Genomic DNA, 14,810 nt, shown 5'->3' with positions numbered 1-14,810 from the left:
GGCCATGCATCTTCCTTAGCTTGACAAGGGGGTGGATCCACATCCTTTTTTCAACAGGTGGATCATATTCAAGCATATGTCTCCTAACCCCAAACCTCCTAGATATCAACCATAGCAAATACATGGTTGCTTCATTGGAGAGAGACATTTTGGAGTCAGTCTAATGAGTGGAAGAGCCTAAAAACAATGATTTGAAATGTTTTTAAACATTATCCAACGATGAGGGATGGAAATTGATCAGTTAACAACACTAGGATCTCATGATGAAGGATTAATGTTATTTGGGTAAGAATGCGGACCTCTAAAAACGGGTGGCACATGGATTGCATACGTACGAATTTTACGCCAATACGGACTTTCCACACGTACACACGGAGAGCATACGCCATCACACGGATGTCATACGTACGGGAGAAACTCCCCTAAAAAACGGAAAACGGACCTGAAAAACGGAACGTGAGACACGTACGTTTTTTATGCGGAAGTGTGTTTTAGGCCTCAAAGACATTTGTCTCAGATGGTACATGGTATTAAATTGACAATGGGATCCGTGCATCATGAGTGGATTTCATGCTATGTGTTAGAAGGTCTTCCCACTCCCATTGTGCTGGGTTTACCTTGGTTGATTAAACATAACCCCGTAGTAGATTGGCAGGCGCAACTTATTTCTGATTGGTGTGACTTTTATTATGATAATTGTTTGGGGACTGCCTTTCTTTCTGATTATGACGATGTTTTCTCTGAGAAAGGATGCCAGGACCTTCCCCCTCATCAGGTGTATGATTGTCCTATTAATCTTGTTCCTGGAGCTAAGTTATCCAAATCTAGACTGTATAGTTTATCGGGGCCTTAGAGACAGGCTATGAAGGAATTTATTGACGAAAGTCTAGAGAAGGGACATATTAGACCTTCATCTTCACCAGTGTGGCAGGTGTTTTCTTTGTTAAAAAGAAAGATGGAGGCCTTTGTCCTTGTTTGGACTTCCGGGAACTGAATCTTATCACAGTCCGTTACCCGTACCCTCTTTCCCTGATTCCTGATCTATATAGCCAGGTGGTGGGAGCTAAGTGGTTCTCCAAGTTGGACTTGAGGAGGGTATACAACTTGGTTAGACTCAAGGAGGGGGACGAATGGAAAACTGCTTTCAATACCCCCGATGGCCATTTTGAGAGTCTGGTTATGCCATTTGGTCTCACCAATGCCCCTGCGGTGTTTCAGCACTTTATTAATGACATTTTTTATCATCTGGTGGCTAGATTTGTGGTGGTCTACCTTGATGACATTTTGATTTATTCACCTGATTTATCAACTCTTGAGACTCATGTCTGATAGGTTCTTCAAATTTTACTGGAGATTAACTTGTACGCCAAACTTGAAAAATGTGTGTTTGCTGTGCAGAAGGTGCAGTTTCTGGGGTACCTCTTGTCTCCCATTGGTTTTCGGATTGATCCCGGGAAGGTCAAGGCAGTGCTGGCCTGGGATTGTCCGGAAAGCTAGAAAGCCCTACAGCGATTTTTGGGGTTTATGAATTTTTATCGTAAATTCATCAAGAATTACTCTGAGATTGTTAAACCTCTTACCGATCTAACCAGAAAAGGTGCTGATTTTTCCACATGGTCTGATTCTGCTCAGCAGGCCTTCTCTTCTTTGAAGAGGTGTTTTGCTACTGCTCCCATACTTTGACAACCTGACGTTTCGCAGCCTTTCGGCGTGGATGTCGATGCGTCAGAGGTGGGGTTTGAGCAGTTTTGTCGCAGGGGTCGTCGCCTGGTAAACGGCGTCCGTGTGCATTTTTCTCTAAGAAGCTGTCCGCTGCGGAGAGAAATTATGATGTAGGTAATAGAGAGCTCCTTGCTATTAAATTGGCGTTTGAGGAGTGGCGTAATTGGTTGGAGGGTGTGGCTCATCCTATTACTGTCATTACCGATCATAAGAATTTGTCATATTTAGCATCCACCAAGCGCCTTAACCCCAGACAGGCCAGATGGTCCCTGTTTTTTACTAGGTTTAATTTTACTGTCACCTACCATCCTGGGGTTAAGACCGTCAAGGCGGACGCTCTATCACGTAGTTTTCCCGCGGGTGCTGATCAGGAGAATCCCGTTCCCATTCTGCAACAGGGGGTGGTTGTTTCGGCTCTTTGTCCTAACTTAGAGACTGCTGTTTTGGAGGCTCAGGGGGACGCCTTTGCCTCCTGTCCTACAAGGAGACTTTTTGTGCCCTCAGACCTGCGTTACCGACTGATCCAAGCTCATCATGACTCTGTGCTTACCGGATACCCAGGTAGAAAAGCAACTTCGGACCTTGTGTCCTGTCGTTTTTGGTGGCCGGGGTTGCACAAGGAGGTAGCCAACTTTGTAACTGCTTGTGTTATTTGCGCTCGCGCCACTGTCCCGTATACTCGTCCGTCAGGGTCTCTTTTGCCGTTGACCATTCCGGATAGGCCATGGATGCACATTTCCATGGATTTTATCATGGATCTTCCTGTATTGGCTGGTAAAACTGTGGTATTGGTGGTGGTTGACAGCTTTAGCAAGATGGCACAATTTATTGCCTTATCTGCTCTTCCCAACGCCAAGACTCTGGCGCCGGTTTTTGGGAACAAGATCGTGAGACTTCATGGTTTACCTTCTGATGTTGTCTCCGATCGTGACACTCAGTTTGTCTCCAGGTTCTGGAAGGCTTTTTGCACTCGATTGGGGGTTCAGTTGTCTTATTCCTCCGCATTCCATCCTCAGTCTAACGGTCAGACGGAGCGCACCAACGAGAACTTGGAGACCTATTTGAGGTGTTTGGTTGCTGAGAACCAGGAGGATTGGCATCCTTTTTACTTTTGGCCAAGTTTGCCATTAACAACCGGCGTAATGAGTCCACTGGCCAGTCACCATTTTTTGGTGCAAATGGTTTCCATCCTCAATTTGGTACCTTTTTGTAGTGGGGAGTCTTCAGGGGTCCCGGAAGAGGAGCGTTTTGCCTCCTCTCTCTCATTGGTTTGGTGAGGGGTTCTGAGCTATCTGAGACGTATGGGTGACAAGTATAAACACATGGCTGACAGAATGCGTGTACCTAGTCCGGACCTGGTTGTGGATGATCTGGTCTGGTTGTCAACACGTAACATTAAGTTGAAGGTGCCTTCGTGGAAACTGGGTCCCAGGTTCATTGGCCCGTTCAAGATTTCTACAATCATCAACCCAGTGGCTTTCCGTTTTGAGCTGCCTCCCGCCCTGAAAATCCATAATGTGTTTCTCCGGGCCCTTCTTAAGAAGTATGTTGCTCCGGCCGTACAGTTTCCATTGCCTCCTGTGCCCATTTTGGTTGCAGGGAATCTTGAGTTAGAAATTTCCAGAATCTTGGATTCCTGTCTCTGCGCAATTCCTTGCAATATTTAGTACATTGGAGAGGTTACGGTCCGGATGACAGGAGTTGGGTTCCGGCATTTGAAGTGAACGCTGCCAAGTTAATTTGTGCTTTTCATTGGGCGCATCCTGCCAAGCCAGGCCCTGAGTGTCCGGAGGTCACTCCTAGGAGGGGCGGTACTGCACGGATGTGTCTGGACCTTCAGGTGCTGCTGCTGGGACCAGGTGCAGAAGGGCCCGGCGATCCAGACATTAATGGACGCTGTCCCTTTAAGGGCTTGATTTAGGTTTTTTTTTCTGTTTCCTTGCCAGGTTGCAGGAGCCTTTCCTCCAGCTGGTAATTAAGGGCCTTTATAACGTGGGGCCTCTCACTCCTCCAGTGCGGGTGATACTCTTCCCTTGGAGAAGTTGCTTGCTCAGGAGTGCATGTGGCTTCAGACTATTGTTGCTGTATACTCTGAAGATTCCCTCTCAAGATAAATTGTTGTTTTTCTTTATTCCCCTTTTGCTGTTTATTTTTCTGTTTGTTTTTCCCTCCGTGGATTGGTGGGTGGTCAGATGGAGTCCTAGGGTCTGGCTTTGGCGGGCAACACCTGTCAGGCCCCACCTCCTAACCCTTATAGGTACCTGTGGTTTGAGGGCAAGTGCAGGGCCCCCCAGTGTCTGGATCAGCCCAAGGGCCCCTGGTTACCCCCCCCCCCCTTTGTGTTTCAGCCTCCCTTATTCCCGGGATTCCACTTGCTGGGTGTCTCTCCCCACACCCAGCGTGACAACCATAGATTGTAATGGGCACGAGTTCTAGCAGTGAAAATTATAGATAGAACTCATAATTATCGACATTTGAATGAGCTCCTACTCATACACTATACTTCCCAAATCTCAGGTAGAGCTGTCCAGATAAAATTAGACAGCATTATGTCTATAATTTATGTCAATAAGAAAGGAGGCACACACTCAGAGCCTCATCTCAAAAAAGTGGTAATGATGTTACCCTGGACAGAAATGTCCCATTTGTCTGCAAACAGCATCAGTGAATCCATCGATATTGTGGCAGACAGGCTAGGTCATGAGGTTCTGGTGCTTTTAGGACTGGATATAGTTATTCAAGTAGATTACAATAAAATGTTAATTACCAGAATAAGTTTAACCACAAACAAGAGAAATTCCTCTGTATCAGGAACAGGGGCTGGCTGGCACATTTCAGCCTGGTGTTCACTCACAAGACTGTGGCCTTTGAGTTGCAATGGCCCATAATTAGCCTGCTTATATCTGGCTGCTGCATTAGAACAGCAGAGGTGACAGGCTTAAAAAACAGGCTGGTGAATACTGTATTTTTCGGTCTATAAGACACACTTTTTTCTCCAAAATTTGGGAGGAAAGTGGTTGTGCGTCTTATAGTCTTAAATGTAACTGGCCAGCTGTGGGGGGGGGTGTGGATGTGGATCATGGTCACAGGAGGCAGGAGTAGGTGATCACATATTCCAACCATTAGCGTAAATGAATATTCACTGCTCCCCATATCCATTATCCCGCCCACCTCTCAGCGCCGCCATCAGTCAAAATCTCCACTGTTATTTACTATCACTGACCTTGGTGCCAATAGGTAAGTGGGATTATGGGCTTGGGGAACAGTGAATATTCAGTGAACTTATACACCAGGATGGCGGGCATATTTAACAGGATGGGGACATACAGTATATACAAGGAAAGGCCACATATATACCAGGATGGGGGACATATATACCAGGAAGAGGCCTAGAATGAAAGACACATATACCAGGATAGGCCCAGAATGGGGGACATATAACCATGATGGGGAACATATATACCAGGATAAGGGACACATATGCCAGGATATGCCCAGGATGGGGAACATATATACCAGGATGGGGAACCTATATACTGTCACGCTCCCCGGGTCCCCTGCCTTGCTTCCCGGCTCACCTGCCACGCTCCCCGGCTTCCCTGCTTCGCTCCCCGGCTCCTCTGTTAGGCGTCCCCCACTCCACAGCCTCCAGCCCCCATCACCTGCGGTCCCCAGGCGGCCCGGTCCCCGCTCCCGGCGCCCGTCGGCAGCTCTGCTCCAGGCCGGCTCCCCTGCTTCCTATTCACCGCTCCCTGCCCTGGCTTCTGGCACCCGGGCCTCGCGCATGCGCATTAGGGCGCGCGCGTGGTCATTGACCCTCTCTTAAAGGGCCAGCGTCCACTGACAGGATATTGAACACACAGGTACAGGGTATAAAGGGGTTTAATGTCCAAGTGGGCGGGGCCTGTTCTTCGTGTTTTCCTAAGCTAGGAGTCAGGTCTCCTTGTGTCTTGCGGTATACTTACCTATCTCTCTCCTAGAGCCGCTCCTGCCTCGCCATCCGGTCCTGATGATTCCCGAACCCCGAACGCTGACTGTCTGCCATCCCGTCAGTCCGTACCATCTCTGATCCCTGTGGTGATCCGTCTTCTCGCTCCGTCGGTTCCGGACTCTGCCTGACAACATCTCGGCCTCCGAACCTGAGCTCCGTCATCCGGACTACCATCAGTGACTCCGTGGTCCCAGGGACTTCTCCACTCCACTCTTTTGAACGGACTGTCCTGCTACCTGTAGTGCTCCGGCTACCGGACCCCTTGCCTTCAGTGAGGTGTTCGGCCCAGTGGATCCACCTCCTGGGTCTGCCCGTCCACCTGGCTTTACCATATACTAGGATGGGGGACATATATACCAGGATGGGGAACCTATTGTCATGATGTATTTTACCTTCTCACTGTATTTGCTGTAATACTATGTCTTGGGATGTAAGTAACCATACCTTCCCCCCCATCTCCTGTGTCTCTGGGCCCATAATGCAATTATCTCTTGTCCACACAGCCAGGGGAACTTCTCATTGTTTCGTAAGCAGTGGATAACGCCAACTACACAAACCTGTAGACATCTCGGAGCCAACCTTCTAGAATCTTCTAGTGGGCCCAACCATTGCATAGACCCCTACCCTTGAGGGGCGGGCCCACGAGCTCAGACAATTCACTCCTGTTTCTAAATGCAGTTGGGAGCTGAGTTTTGAAGAGGAAGGGAGCGAGATCTGATTCTGCGGACAGATCTCGCCGTCCAGTGGATTGTGTGGGATTTCTGGGACTCTGAAGAGGACTATTTCGTCGTGATCTGGCACTTTGGACTTGTCGTGTGCTGTTCCTGTATTCCTGTTAGTAAACCTGTTGGATCATCCTCGGCCTGTTGTCTCTCTTTGCTCTGATGTACACCCCGTCACACCTATATACCAGGATGAGGGTCATATATACCAGGATGGGCCACATATATACCATGATGGGGGCATATATACCAGAAGACCTAAAATGGAGGATATCAGTACAGAATTAGGGCACATTACCACATAACAGTGCATTGTTACCACATTTTTTTCTTCAAATTGGCCAACATGTGCAGCCGACAGGTGGATAAGAGATCTATTTGTCCCTGTTAACTAGTTAAGTACTGCTATCAATCTCTGATAGCAGGATGTAATTCGCTGGTGGTGAGCGTGTTATTCACCACCCCCATTGGCGGCTCCGAGACGTGATCACTGGCTGACGATGAGTTGTCATGACAGCAAGGGATCAGCTGATGAACCCTCTCACTTTCATAACGTAGTTCCTGTTAACGCCGTCTGAGTGCCGGCATTTACAGGAGATCAGCATATGTGCTGGACAGAGCAGTGCTGCAGAGTATCGGAGCTGCAAGTCCACTAAAGGGTCTAGTAAAAGCAATAATAAATGTAAAACAAAAGTTTAAAAAAATATGAAAAAAATAAAAAAACACAAAAGTTCAAATCACCTCCCTTTTGCCCCATTGAAAATAAAACAATTTAAAAAAAATAGGAATTCACATATTCAGTGTCGCCGGGTTCAGAAATGCTTGATCTATCAAAATATGAAATAAATTAATCTGATAAGTACATGGCATAATGAGAAAAAAAAAATCAAAATGCTAGAATTACTTTTTTTGTTCCCCGCAACTTTGCAATAAGAAGCGATCAAAACATTGAATCTACCCAAGAATGGTATAATTAAAAACATAAGCTCAGTACGCAAAAAATAATTTATCCCAAATTTCAAGATCCCAAAAAATGAGAACACTACGGGTCTCGGAAAATGGCAACAAAAACGCAATTCGTTTATTTTGACAATTTTCTGAATTTTTTTACACCATTACACCAAAAAAAAAAACTAAACATGTTTGGTATCTATGAACTCGTACTGAACTGGGGAATCATACTGTCAGGTCAGTTTTACCATATAGTGAACATGGTAAAAGAAATACCAAAAAAAAAACAATTATGGAATTGCACTTTTTTTTTCAATTTCACCACACTTGGATTCTTTTTCCTATTTCCAACACAATATGGGGCAGAAGGAATGGTGTCATTCAAAAGTACAACTTGTCTCACAAAAAAACAAGCCCTCATATGGCTATATTGAAAAAAAGATAAAACCGTTATGGCTCTGGGAAACAATGGAGGAAAAAATTAAAAAAAATAAATAAAATAGCCGGGTGGTGAAGGTTTTTAAAGGTAGCTTGTCATCTATTTATCTGTATATGTAGGGTCAATCTGTGAGTAAATAGCATATAAAGACTGGTTAGCCAGCTCACTGGAAAAGTGTTGGCTACAGGGAGAAATGTATCTTTTATTCTCTCTGCAGCCACTCACTTCAAGTCATAGTGGCAGTTTAGTAGCTATTCCAGTCACCGCTCACTACAAAGTGAGCATGCTGTAAGAACTTCCCAGCGCTTCGATTGTGATTTCTTCCTAGAGCTCCAGGCTCTGGCTGGGCTCCATAGTATTGCCAACATGGCAGCATCATATGGCAACCCATCAGGAACCCGCAACTGCTTCATAGGGGGGCTGATGGGAGCTGATGAGTGCATGCACCAGCCATCGCACTAATTGCCTCTGTCAGTGACTGACAATACTTTTAAAAACATAAGGACACGTTGTTAAAAAAAATGTGCCTAAGCACTAACTAGTTGCTACCTACCTGCCTGTTATGTCCAACGACATTCTTTGCTGGCACAGAACCGTCACAGACCGCTCCTGCCAGGGAGCTTCCATTTTTCCTCTCTGCTCTGTTGACAGTGAGGGACAGCCGACGTCATGATGATTGACAGTCGGCTCCCCCACTGGGGCAGTGGCGAGCCAGCTGTCAATCAGCATGATATCGTCAGTTCCCCCTTTCAACAGAGCAGAGAGGAAAAGAAGCCACCTCTCTGTTGACGTGATATCAGGCTGGAGTAGTCTATGGCTGCTCTGCGAAAGCAAGGAACGACGCTGGGTACAATAGGCAGGCATGTTGCAACTACCTGCCTGTTAGTGCTTAGGCACATGTTTTTATTTTTAACAAAGTCACGGATAGCCGCTATAAAACAGCTGCAACCTAGGTGAGCTCTGATCGCTGCTGTTACAGACTGATGCTGACTGTGTATAACAGCCATCTGATCGGTATGGAGCAGGCTCAGCTCCTGAACCTGCTACATGCACCCTAAGGCTATGTGTCCACGGTAGAATGTACCTGCGGACTTTTCTGCCTGAAAATCCGCGACTTTCGCGGCAAATCCGCACCCGCGGATTTGCCGCGGATTTGCCGCGGATTTTTTTTTTTTTTTTTCCCCATTCTATACCCAAAATCCGCACCAAATCTGCAACAAACAATTGACATGCTGCAGATTTTTCCGGATCAAAATCCGCGGCAAATCCGCAGCGGAAAAATCCGCAGCATGGACACAGTATTTCCAAAATGCCATTGAAATGGCTTGGAAGTGCCGCTGCTGCAGATTTTCGGGAAATCCGCGGCAAATCCACGGCAAAATCCGCGGCAAAATCCGCGGTAAATCTGCAGCGTGGGCACATAGCCTTAGGCTAAGAACTTTGCTTTTCCACCTGCGTTTCAGCTGCTTTTTAGGTCCGTTTTGAGAAGCACCTTTTTCATGCCAAAAGGCATGCGTTTTGATTTTCCAGCAAAGTCCATGGAAAATGGTGATTTTCAGACTGCACTTTGCGTTTTTATACGCTGCGTTTAATTTGCATATTTTGTGGCAAAAACCATGCGTTCAAAGAAGCAGCATGTCAGTTGTTTTTGCCATTTTGGGTGCATTTTGCTAACTTTGAAGTCAATGAGAAATTTCAAAAACCAAGAAACTTCAAATTCCTGCATTTTACCTGCTTTTTATGTGCAGAAAACATGCTTTTTGGACATCAAAATAATGATTTGATATGTCCCTTTACACACACACATAATCCGACAATTAAATTTAAGAAAAATATGCATTTCTTGCTATTTTAGCGATAAAATGTATATTACTGCTATAATTTGCTGAAATATATCTATTATCATTATTTTTCCCATTAATATAGATTTTATCCTTTTTTTCCTCTTTTTTTATTCTGTTTGACTGTTTAAACTTTATTTAGCAGTGTCTTGATGTTCAAAACGCATCTGTCAAAACGCAGGTGAATAAGCATGTAAAAAACGCTGAAAACGCATCTAAAACGCTGTAAATACGCATGCGTTTTCAGCGCTAAAGTTCTGAAAAAGGCAACTTTGGTCAAATCAATTAGGACCAAAACGTGCGTTTAGAACTGCAAGTAGGAGAACGCAAAGTGCGTTCTTAGCCTTAGGCTGGAATCACACTTGTGAGTGTAAAATCGGTCCGATTCTCATGCCAGAAAGTCGGACGATTTTAGTTCACTTATCATCAGTATGCTGTCAGTGTGCAATCAGTTTTTACCCTCAGCAGCTGCTACCAGGGCCAGATTAAGGTTGGTGGGGGCCCCTGGGCAGAAAATTTGGTGGGGGCCCCATAACGTTAACATTTTAAGCCATAACAGTAGAGCACGAACTGTAGCATTTAGATATAAATCCACTGAGCATGGATCGTATCCTGTTCTGCCACATTCAGATTTACACTTATACACAGAAAATAAAGTTACTCACATTTTTTTATTGATCCCAATGTTAAGACAGCCAAGTAATAGTAAAAATACAGAAAGGGAAAGTTCTCACTGGCAGCAATGGTTGCTGAAAATCACAATGTGCTCTCTATTGTATTGTCTCCGGAGTAGTACATAGCAGCTGATGTCTGTACACGGTATGCCATACACTGTATCAGAGGTGGATCTAGGTTTTCCTGTCCATGGAGTAGGAGTTCAGTTTGGCGCCCCCTTCTATACACGGCTTATGCGGTTTGAGTAGTTGTCATGTGACCGCTCATACGCCATTTTCACACGTGCCGATGAGCTGCTCTTCCTAATTCTCTCGATGTTCAGTGAAATACTACAGCCCATAAAGAGAAGCAGGAAGAGAAGCTAATTGTGACTCAAAGTATTAAAATGACCTGCAAGTGGTCATGTGACCACTTCTAAAATTAGCAAGCAGAGCCGAATCCTTACATTGAGTATATTACAGGTTGTTGGATTGGGCATGCTACGGGGCTTACTTTTATTATTAAAGGGGTTGTCCAGCTCGACAAGGAAAATTTGTAGTTATATGACTGCAGACTTCTGAATTCTCACAGCTTGCGGACTGCACACTGTCATGATTTTCCCGTGCCATGAGCAAGTAGTCATGGGACTGCAAGTATGCGATTTGCTTACTTCCGGCCACATTCAAATTAGACGTCTGCAGCCTCACTCAATAGTTACATGCCCTCAAGCTCTCACTGCTGGCATCGGAGAGTCCTGACAGTGTGCAGTGTGCACACTGAGGATTCAGAAGTCTGCAGTCACATAGAAACTTTCATCACAAACCTGGACAACCCCTTTAATGCTACTAACATAATGTAGAAACCCTTGCGGTCATGTAATTTTACAAATCATGGCTTGCTACATGTGTACAGGATCAGAATCAGTAAAATGTACATAAATACACTGTGTGCAGAATTATTAGACAAATGAGTATTTTGCTCACATGATACTTTTATACATGTTGTCCTACTCCAAGCTGTATAGGCTGAGAGCCAACTACCAATTAAGTAAATCAGGTGATGTGCGTCTCTGTAATGAGGAGGGGTGCGGTGTAATGACATCAACACCCTATATAAGGTGTGCTTAATTATTAGGCAACTTCTTTTTCCTTTGGCAGAATGGGTCAAAAGAGAGATGTGACGGGCTCTGAAAAGTCCAAAACTGTGCGATGTCTTGCAGAGGGATGCAGCAGTCTTGAAATTGCCAAACTTTTGAAGCGTGATCACCGAACAATCAAGCGTTTCATGGCAAATAGCCAACAGGGTCGCAAGAAGTGTGTTGGGCAAAAAAGGCGCAAAATAACTGCCCATAAACTGAGAAAAATCAAGCATGAAGCTGCCAAGATGCCATTTGCCACCAGTTTGGCCATATTTCAGAGCTGCAACATTACTAGAGTATCAAAAAGCACAAGGTGTGCCATACTCAGGGACATGGCCAAGGTAAGGAAGGCGGAAAACCACCACCTCTGACCAAGAAACATAAGATAAAACCTCAAGACTGGGCCAAGAAATATCTGAAGACTGATGTTTCAAAGGTTTTATGGACTGATGAAATGAGAGTGACTCTTGATAGACCAGATGGATGGGCCGAGGCTGGATCAGTAAAGGGCAGAGAGCTCCACTCCGACTCAGACGCCAGCAAGGTGGAGGTGGGCACTGGTATGGGCTGGGATCAGCAAAGATCAACTTGTGGGACCTTTTCTGGTTGAGGATGGAGTGAAGCTCAACTCCCAGACCTACTGCCAGTTTCTGGAAGACAACTTCTTCAAGCAGTGGTACAGGAAGAAGTCGGTATCGTTCAAGAAAAACATGATTTTCATGCAGGACAATGCTCCATCACATTAATCCAACTACTCCACAGCGTGGCTGGCCAGTAAAGGTCTAAAAGATGAAAAAATAATGACATGGCCCCCTTGTTCCCGTGATCTGAACCCCATAGAGAACCTGTGGTCCCTCATAAAATGTGAGATCTACAGGGAGGGAAAACAGTCCACCTCTGGGAGCAGTGTCTGGAGGCTGTGGTGGCTGCTGCACGCAATGTTGATCGTAAACAGATCAAGCACTGACAGAATCTATGGATGGTCGGCTGCTGAGTGTCATCAGAAAGAAAGGGGGCGATATTGGGCACTCATTTTTTGGGGTTTTGTTTTTGCATGTCAGAAATGTTTATTTCTAAATTTTGTGCAGTTATATTGGTTTACCTGGTGAAAATAAACAAGTGAGATGGGAATATATTTGCTTTTTATTAAGTTGCCTAATAATTCTGCACAGTAATAGTTACCTGCACAGACAGATATCCTCCTAAGATAGCCAAATCTAAAAAAAACCCACTCCAACTTCCAAAAATATTAAGATTTGATATTTATGAGTCTTTTGGGCTAATTGAGAACATAGTTGTTGATCAATAATAAAAAAAATCCTCTAAAATATAAAATGCCTAATAATTCTGCACACGGTGTACAGCACCAGAACCAAAAGCAATACCAAAATACATCACTAGCACCCTCATCAGTAAACGAATATATCACCAGAACCACCAATACATGACTACAGTACCAAATTTACTACAACAATATATTGTAATGTCACATCCCCATATACATTTGTATCACATGAATTAACAACTCCCAGTATGTCCTTAACAATTGTAAGAAAATGCTGGGAGTTATCAGTATTTATAAGACTTTGGACCATACAGGAACCACAGTTCTGATGAGGAGAAGCATTGAGTGTCACACACATACAGTCACATCCAGGTACCTTGTAGGTGACATCTTCCCTGATCGGAGTCATCCTATTCTTTCTTCTCCATCTTGTCCAGACGTCATGATGACTATTCACATCCACAGCTCCTCTCTGCAGACCTCCCGGGCCTTCTACAGCTCCTCTCTGCAGACCTCCCGGGCCTTCTGCAGCACATCTCGACATTATGCCCTTAAAATAAATAGCAGAATGATTATAATGCTCCTAAATATAAATATATGACCTACGCTGTGCGCCTGAATAAATAATTGCCCCTCACTGTGCTCCCTGCACAAAATGACCCACACAATGTCATTCTTATGGTACATGGCCTCTTCTTTCAGTACTGGGCCCCCTCTTCACACCGTCCTCTACATTGTGTACCCACTATACTTCCAAATGTCTATACTGTGCCCCCTCCTCACACTCCCCCTCCTGAGCTGTGCCCTCACAATGTCCCCCATGCAATCCCCTCTCTATACTGTCCTCACCCTCAGTACCAAAATCACTGAAAGTGCAACTCAATCTCACATTCCCCCTCTTCAGCATACTGTGCCCTCCATACTGTGCCCTCACACTGGCCACCATGCTGCCCCTTCTCTATACTGCCTACCTCCTTCACTATACTGTACCTCCGTCTCACATTCCCCCTCCTCAGCATACTGTGCCTCCATACTGTGCCCTCACACTGGCCACCATGCCGCCCCTTCTCTATACTGCCTACCTCCTTCACTATACAGTCACTATACTGTACCTCCGTCTCACATTCCCCCTCCTCAGCATACTGTGCCTCCATACTGTGCCCTCACACTGGCCACCATGCCGCCCCTTCTCTATACTGCCTACCTCCTTCACTATACAGTCACTATACTGTACCTCCGTCTCACATTCCCCCTCCTCAGCATACTGTGCCCTCCATACTGTGCCCTCACACTGGCCACCATGCTGCCCCTTCTCTATACTGCCTACCTCCTTCACTATACAGTCACTATACCGCACCTCAGTCTCACATTCCCCCTCCTCAGCATACTGTGCCTCCATACTGTGCCCTCACACTGGCCACCATGCCGCCCCTTCTCTATACTGCCTACCTCCTTCACTATACAGTCACTATACCGCACCTCAGTCTCACATTCCCCCTCCTCAGCATACTGTGGCCTCACACTGGCCACCATGCTGCCCCTTCTCTATACTGCTTATGTTCCCCACTACCCAGGCTCTATACTATGCCCCTCACACTTTTCTCCACCAATACTCTCCACTTACAATTTTCTCCCACCATACTGCTGCCTCACACTTTTTAATGGTGCCCCCCTGATTGCCGTGCAGGGGAACATATGCCGCATGCCCCCCAAAGGTACGCCCCTGTACAGTGTACAGGAGAATACATGACTGGTACACAATATACTGTGATACAGACATCAGAGGTTATACAATATACACATTATTATATACCATCTGATGTGTGTACACAGTGTATCACACTACTCTCTCTGTACGCTGGATGTGGTATATGCACAGATATACAATCCCCTGCACTGATCACACCTGGGCCTACAGGACAGGATGTAACATATTCTATATGTAATATGGGCCATATAGTGTAATGTGTGCTGCAGGCTCAGATGTGATCAGTGCAGGATTCTGTGTAGGAAAAAAAACTGTGGAAGAAACAAGCGCAGAAATAGGGTCTTATCTGGTAGACAAGG

At 45.5% G+C, this 14,810-nt stretch overlaps 1 long non-coding RNA gene across 1 annotated transcript; it reads right to left on the bottom strand.

Annotated features, from left to right (window-relative positions):
• Positions 1 to 10,359: 10,359 nt before the first annotated feature.
• LOC142249250 (uncharacterized) lies at positions 10,360 to 13,295 on the bottom strand. Its single transcript, XR_012725014.1, has 3 exons — positions 13,257 to 13,295; positions 13,120 to 13,223; positions 10,360 to 10,670 (listed from the first exon to the last, which is right to left on the bottom strand). It is a non-coding gene; the product is annotated as an uncharacterized LOC142249250 (long non-coding RNA).
• Positions 13,296 to 14,810: the final 1,515 nt, after the last annotated feature.

Source organism: Anomaloglossus baeobatrachus, chromosome 8, assembly GCF_048569485.1.
Source record: "Anomaloglossus baeobatrachus isolate aAnoBae1 chromosome 8, aAnoBae1.hap1, whole genome shotgun sequence".
Classification (NCBI taxonomy): domain Eukaryota; kingdom Metazoa; phylum Chordata; class Amphibia; order Anura; family Aromobatidae; genus Anomaloglossus; species Anomaloglossus baeobatrachus.
This window is presented reverse-complemented; position numbering and strand designations above follow the sequence as displayed.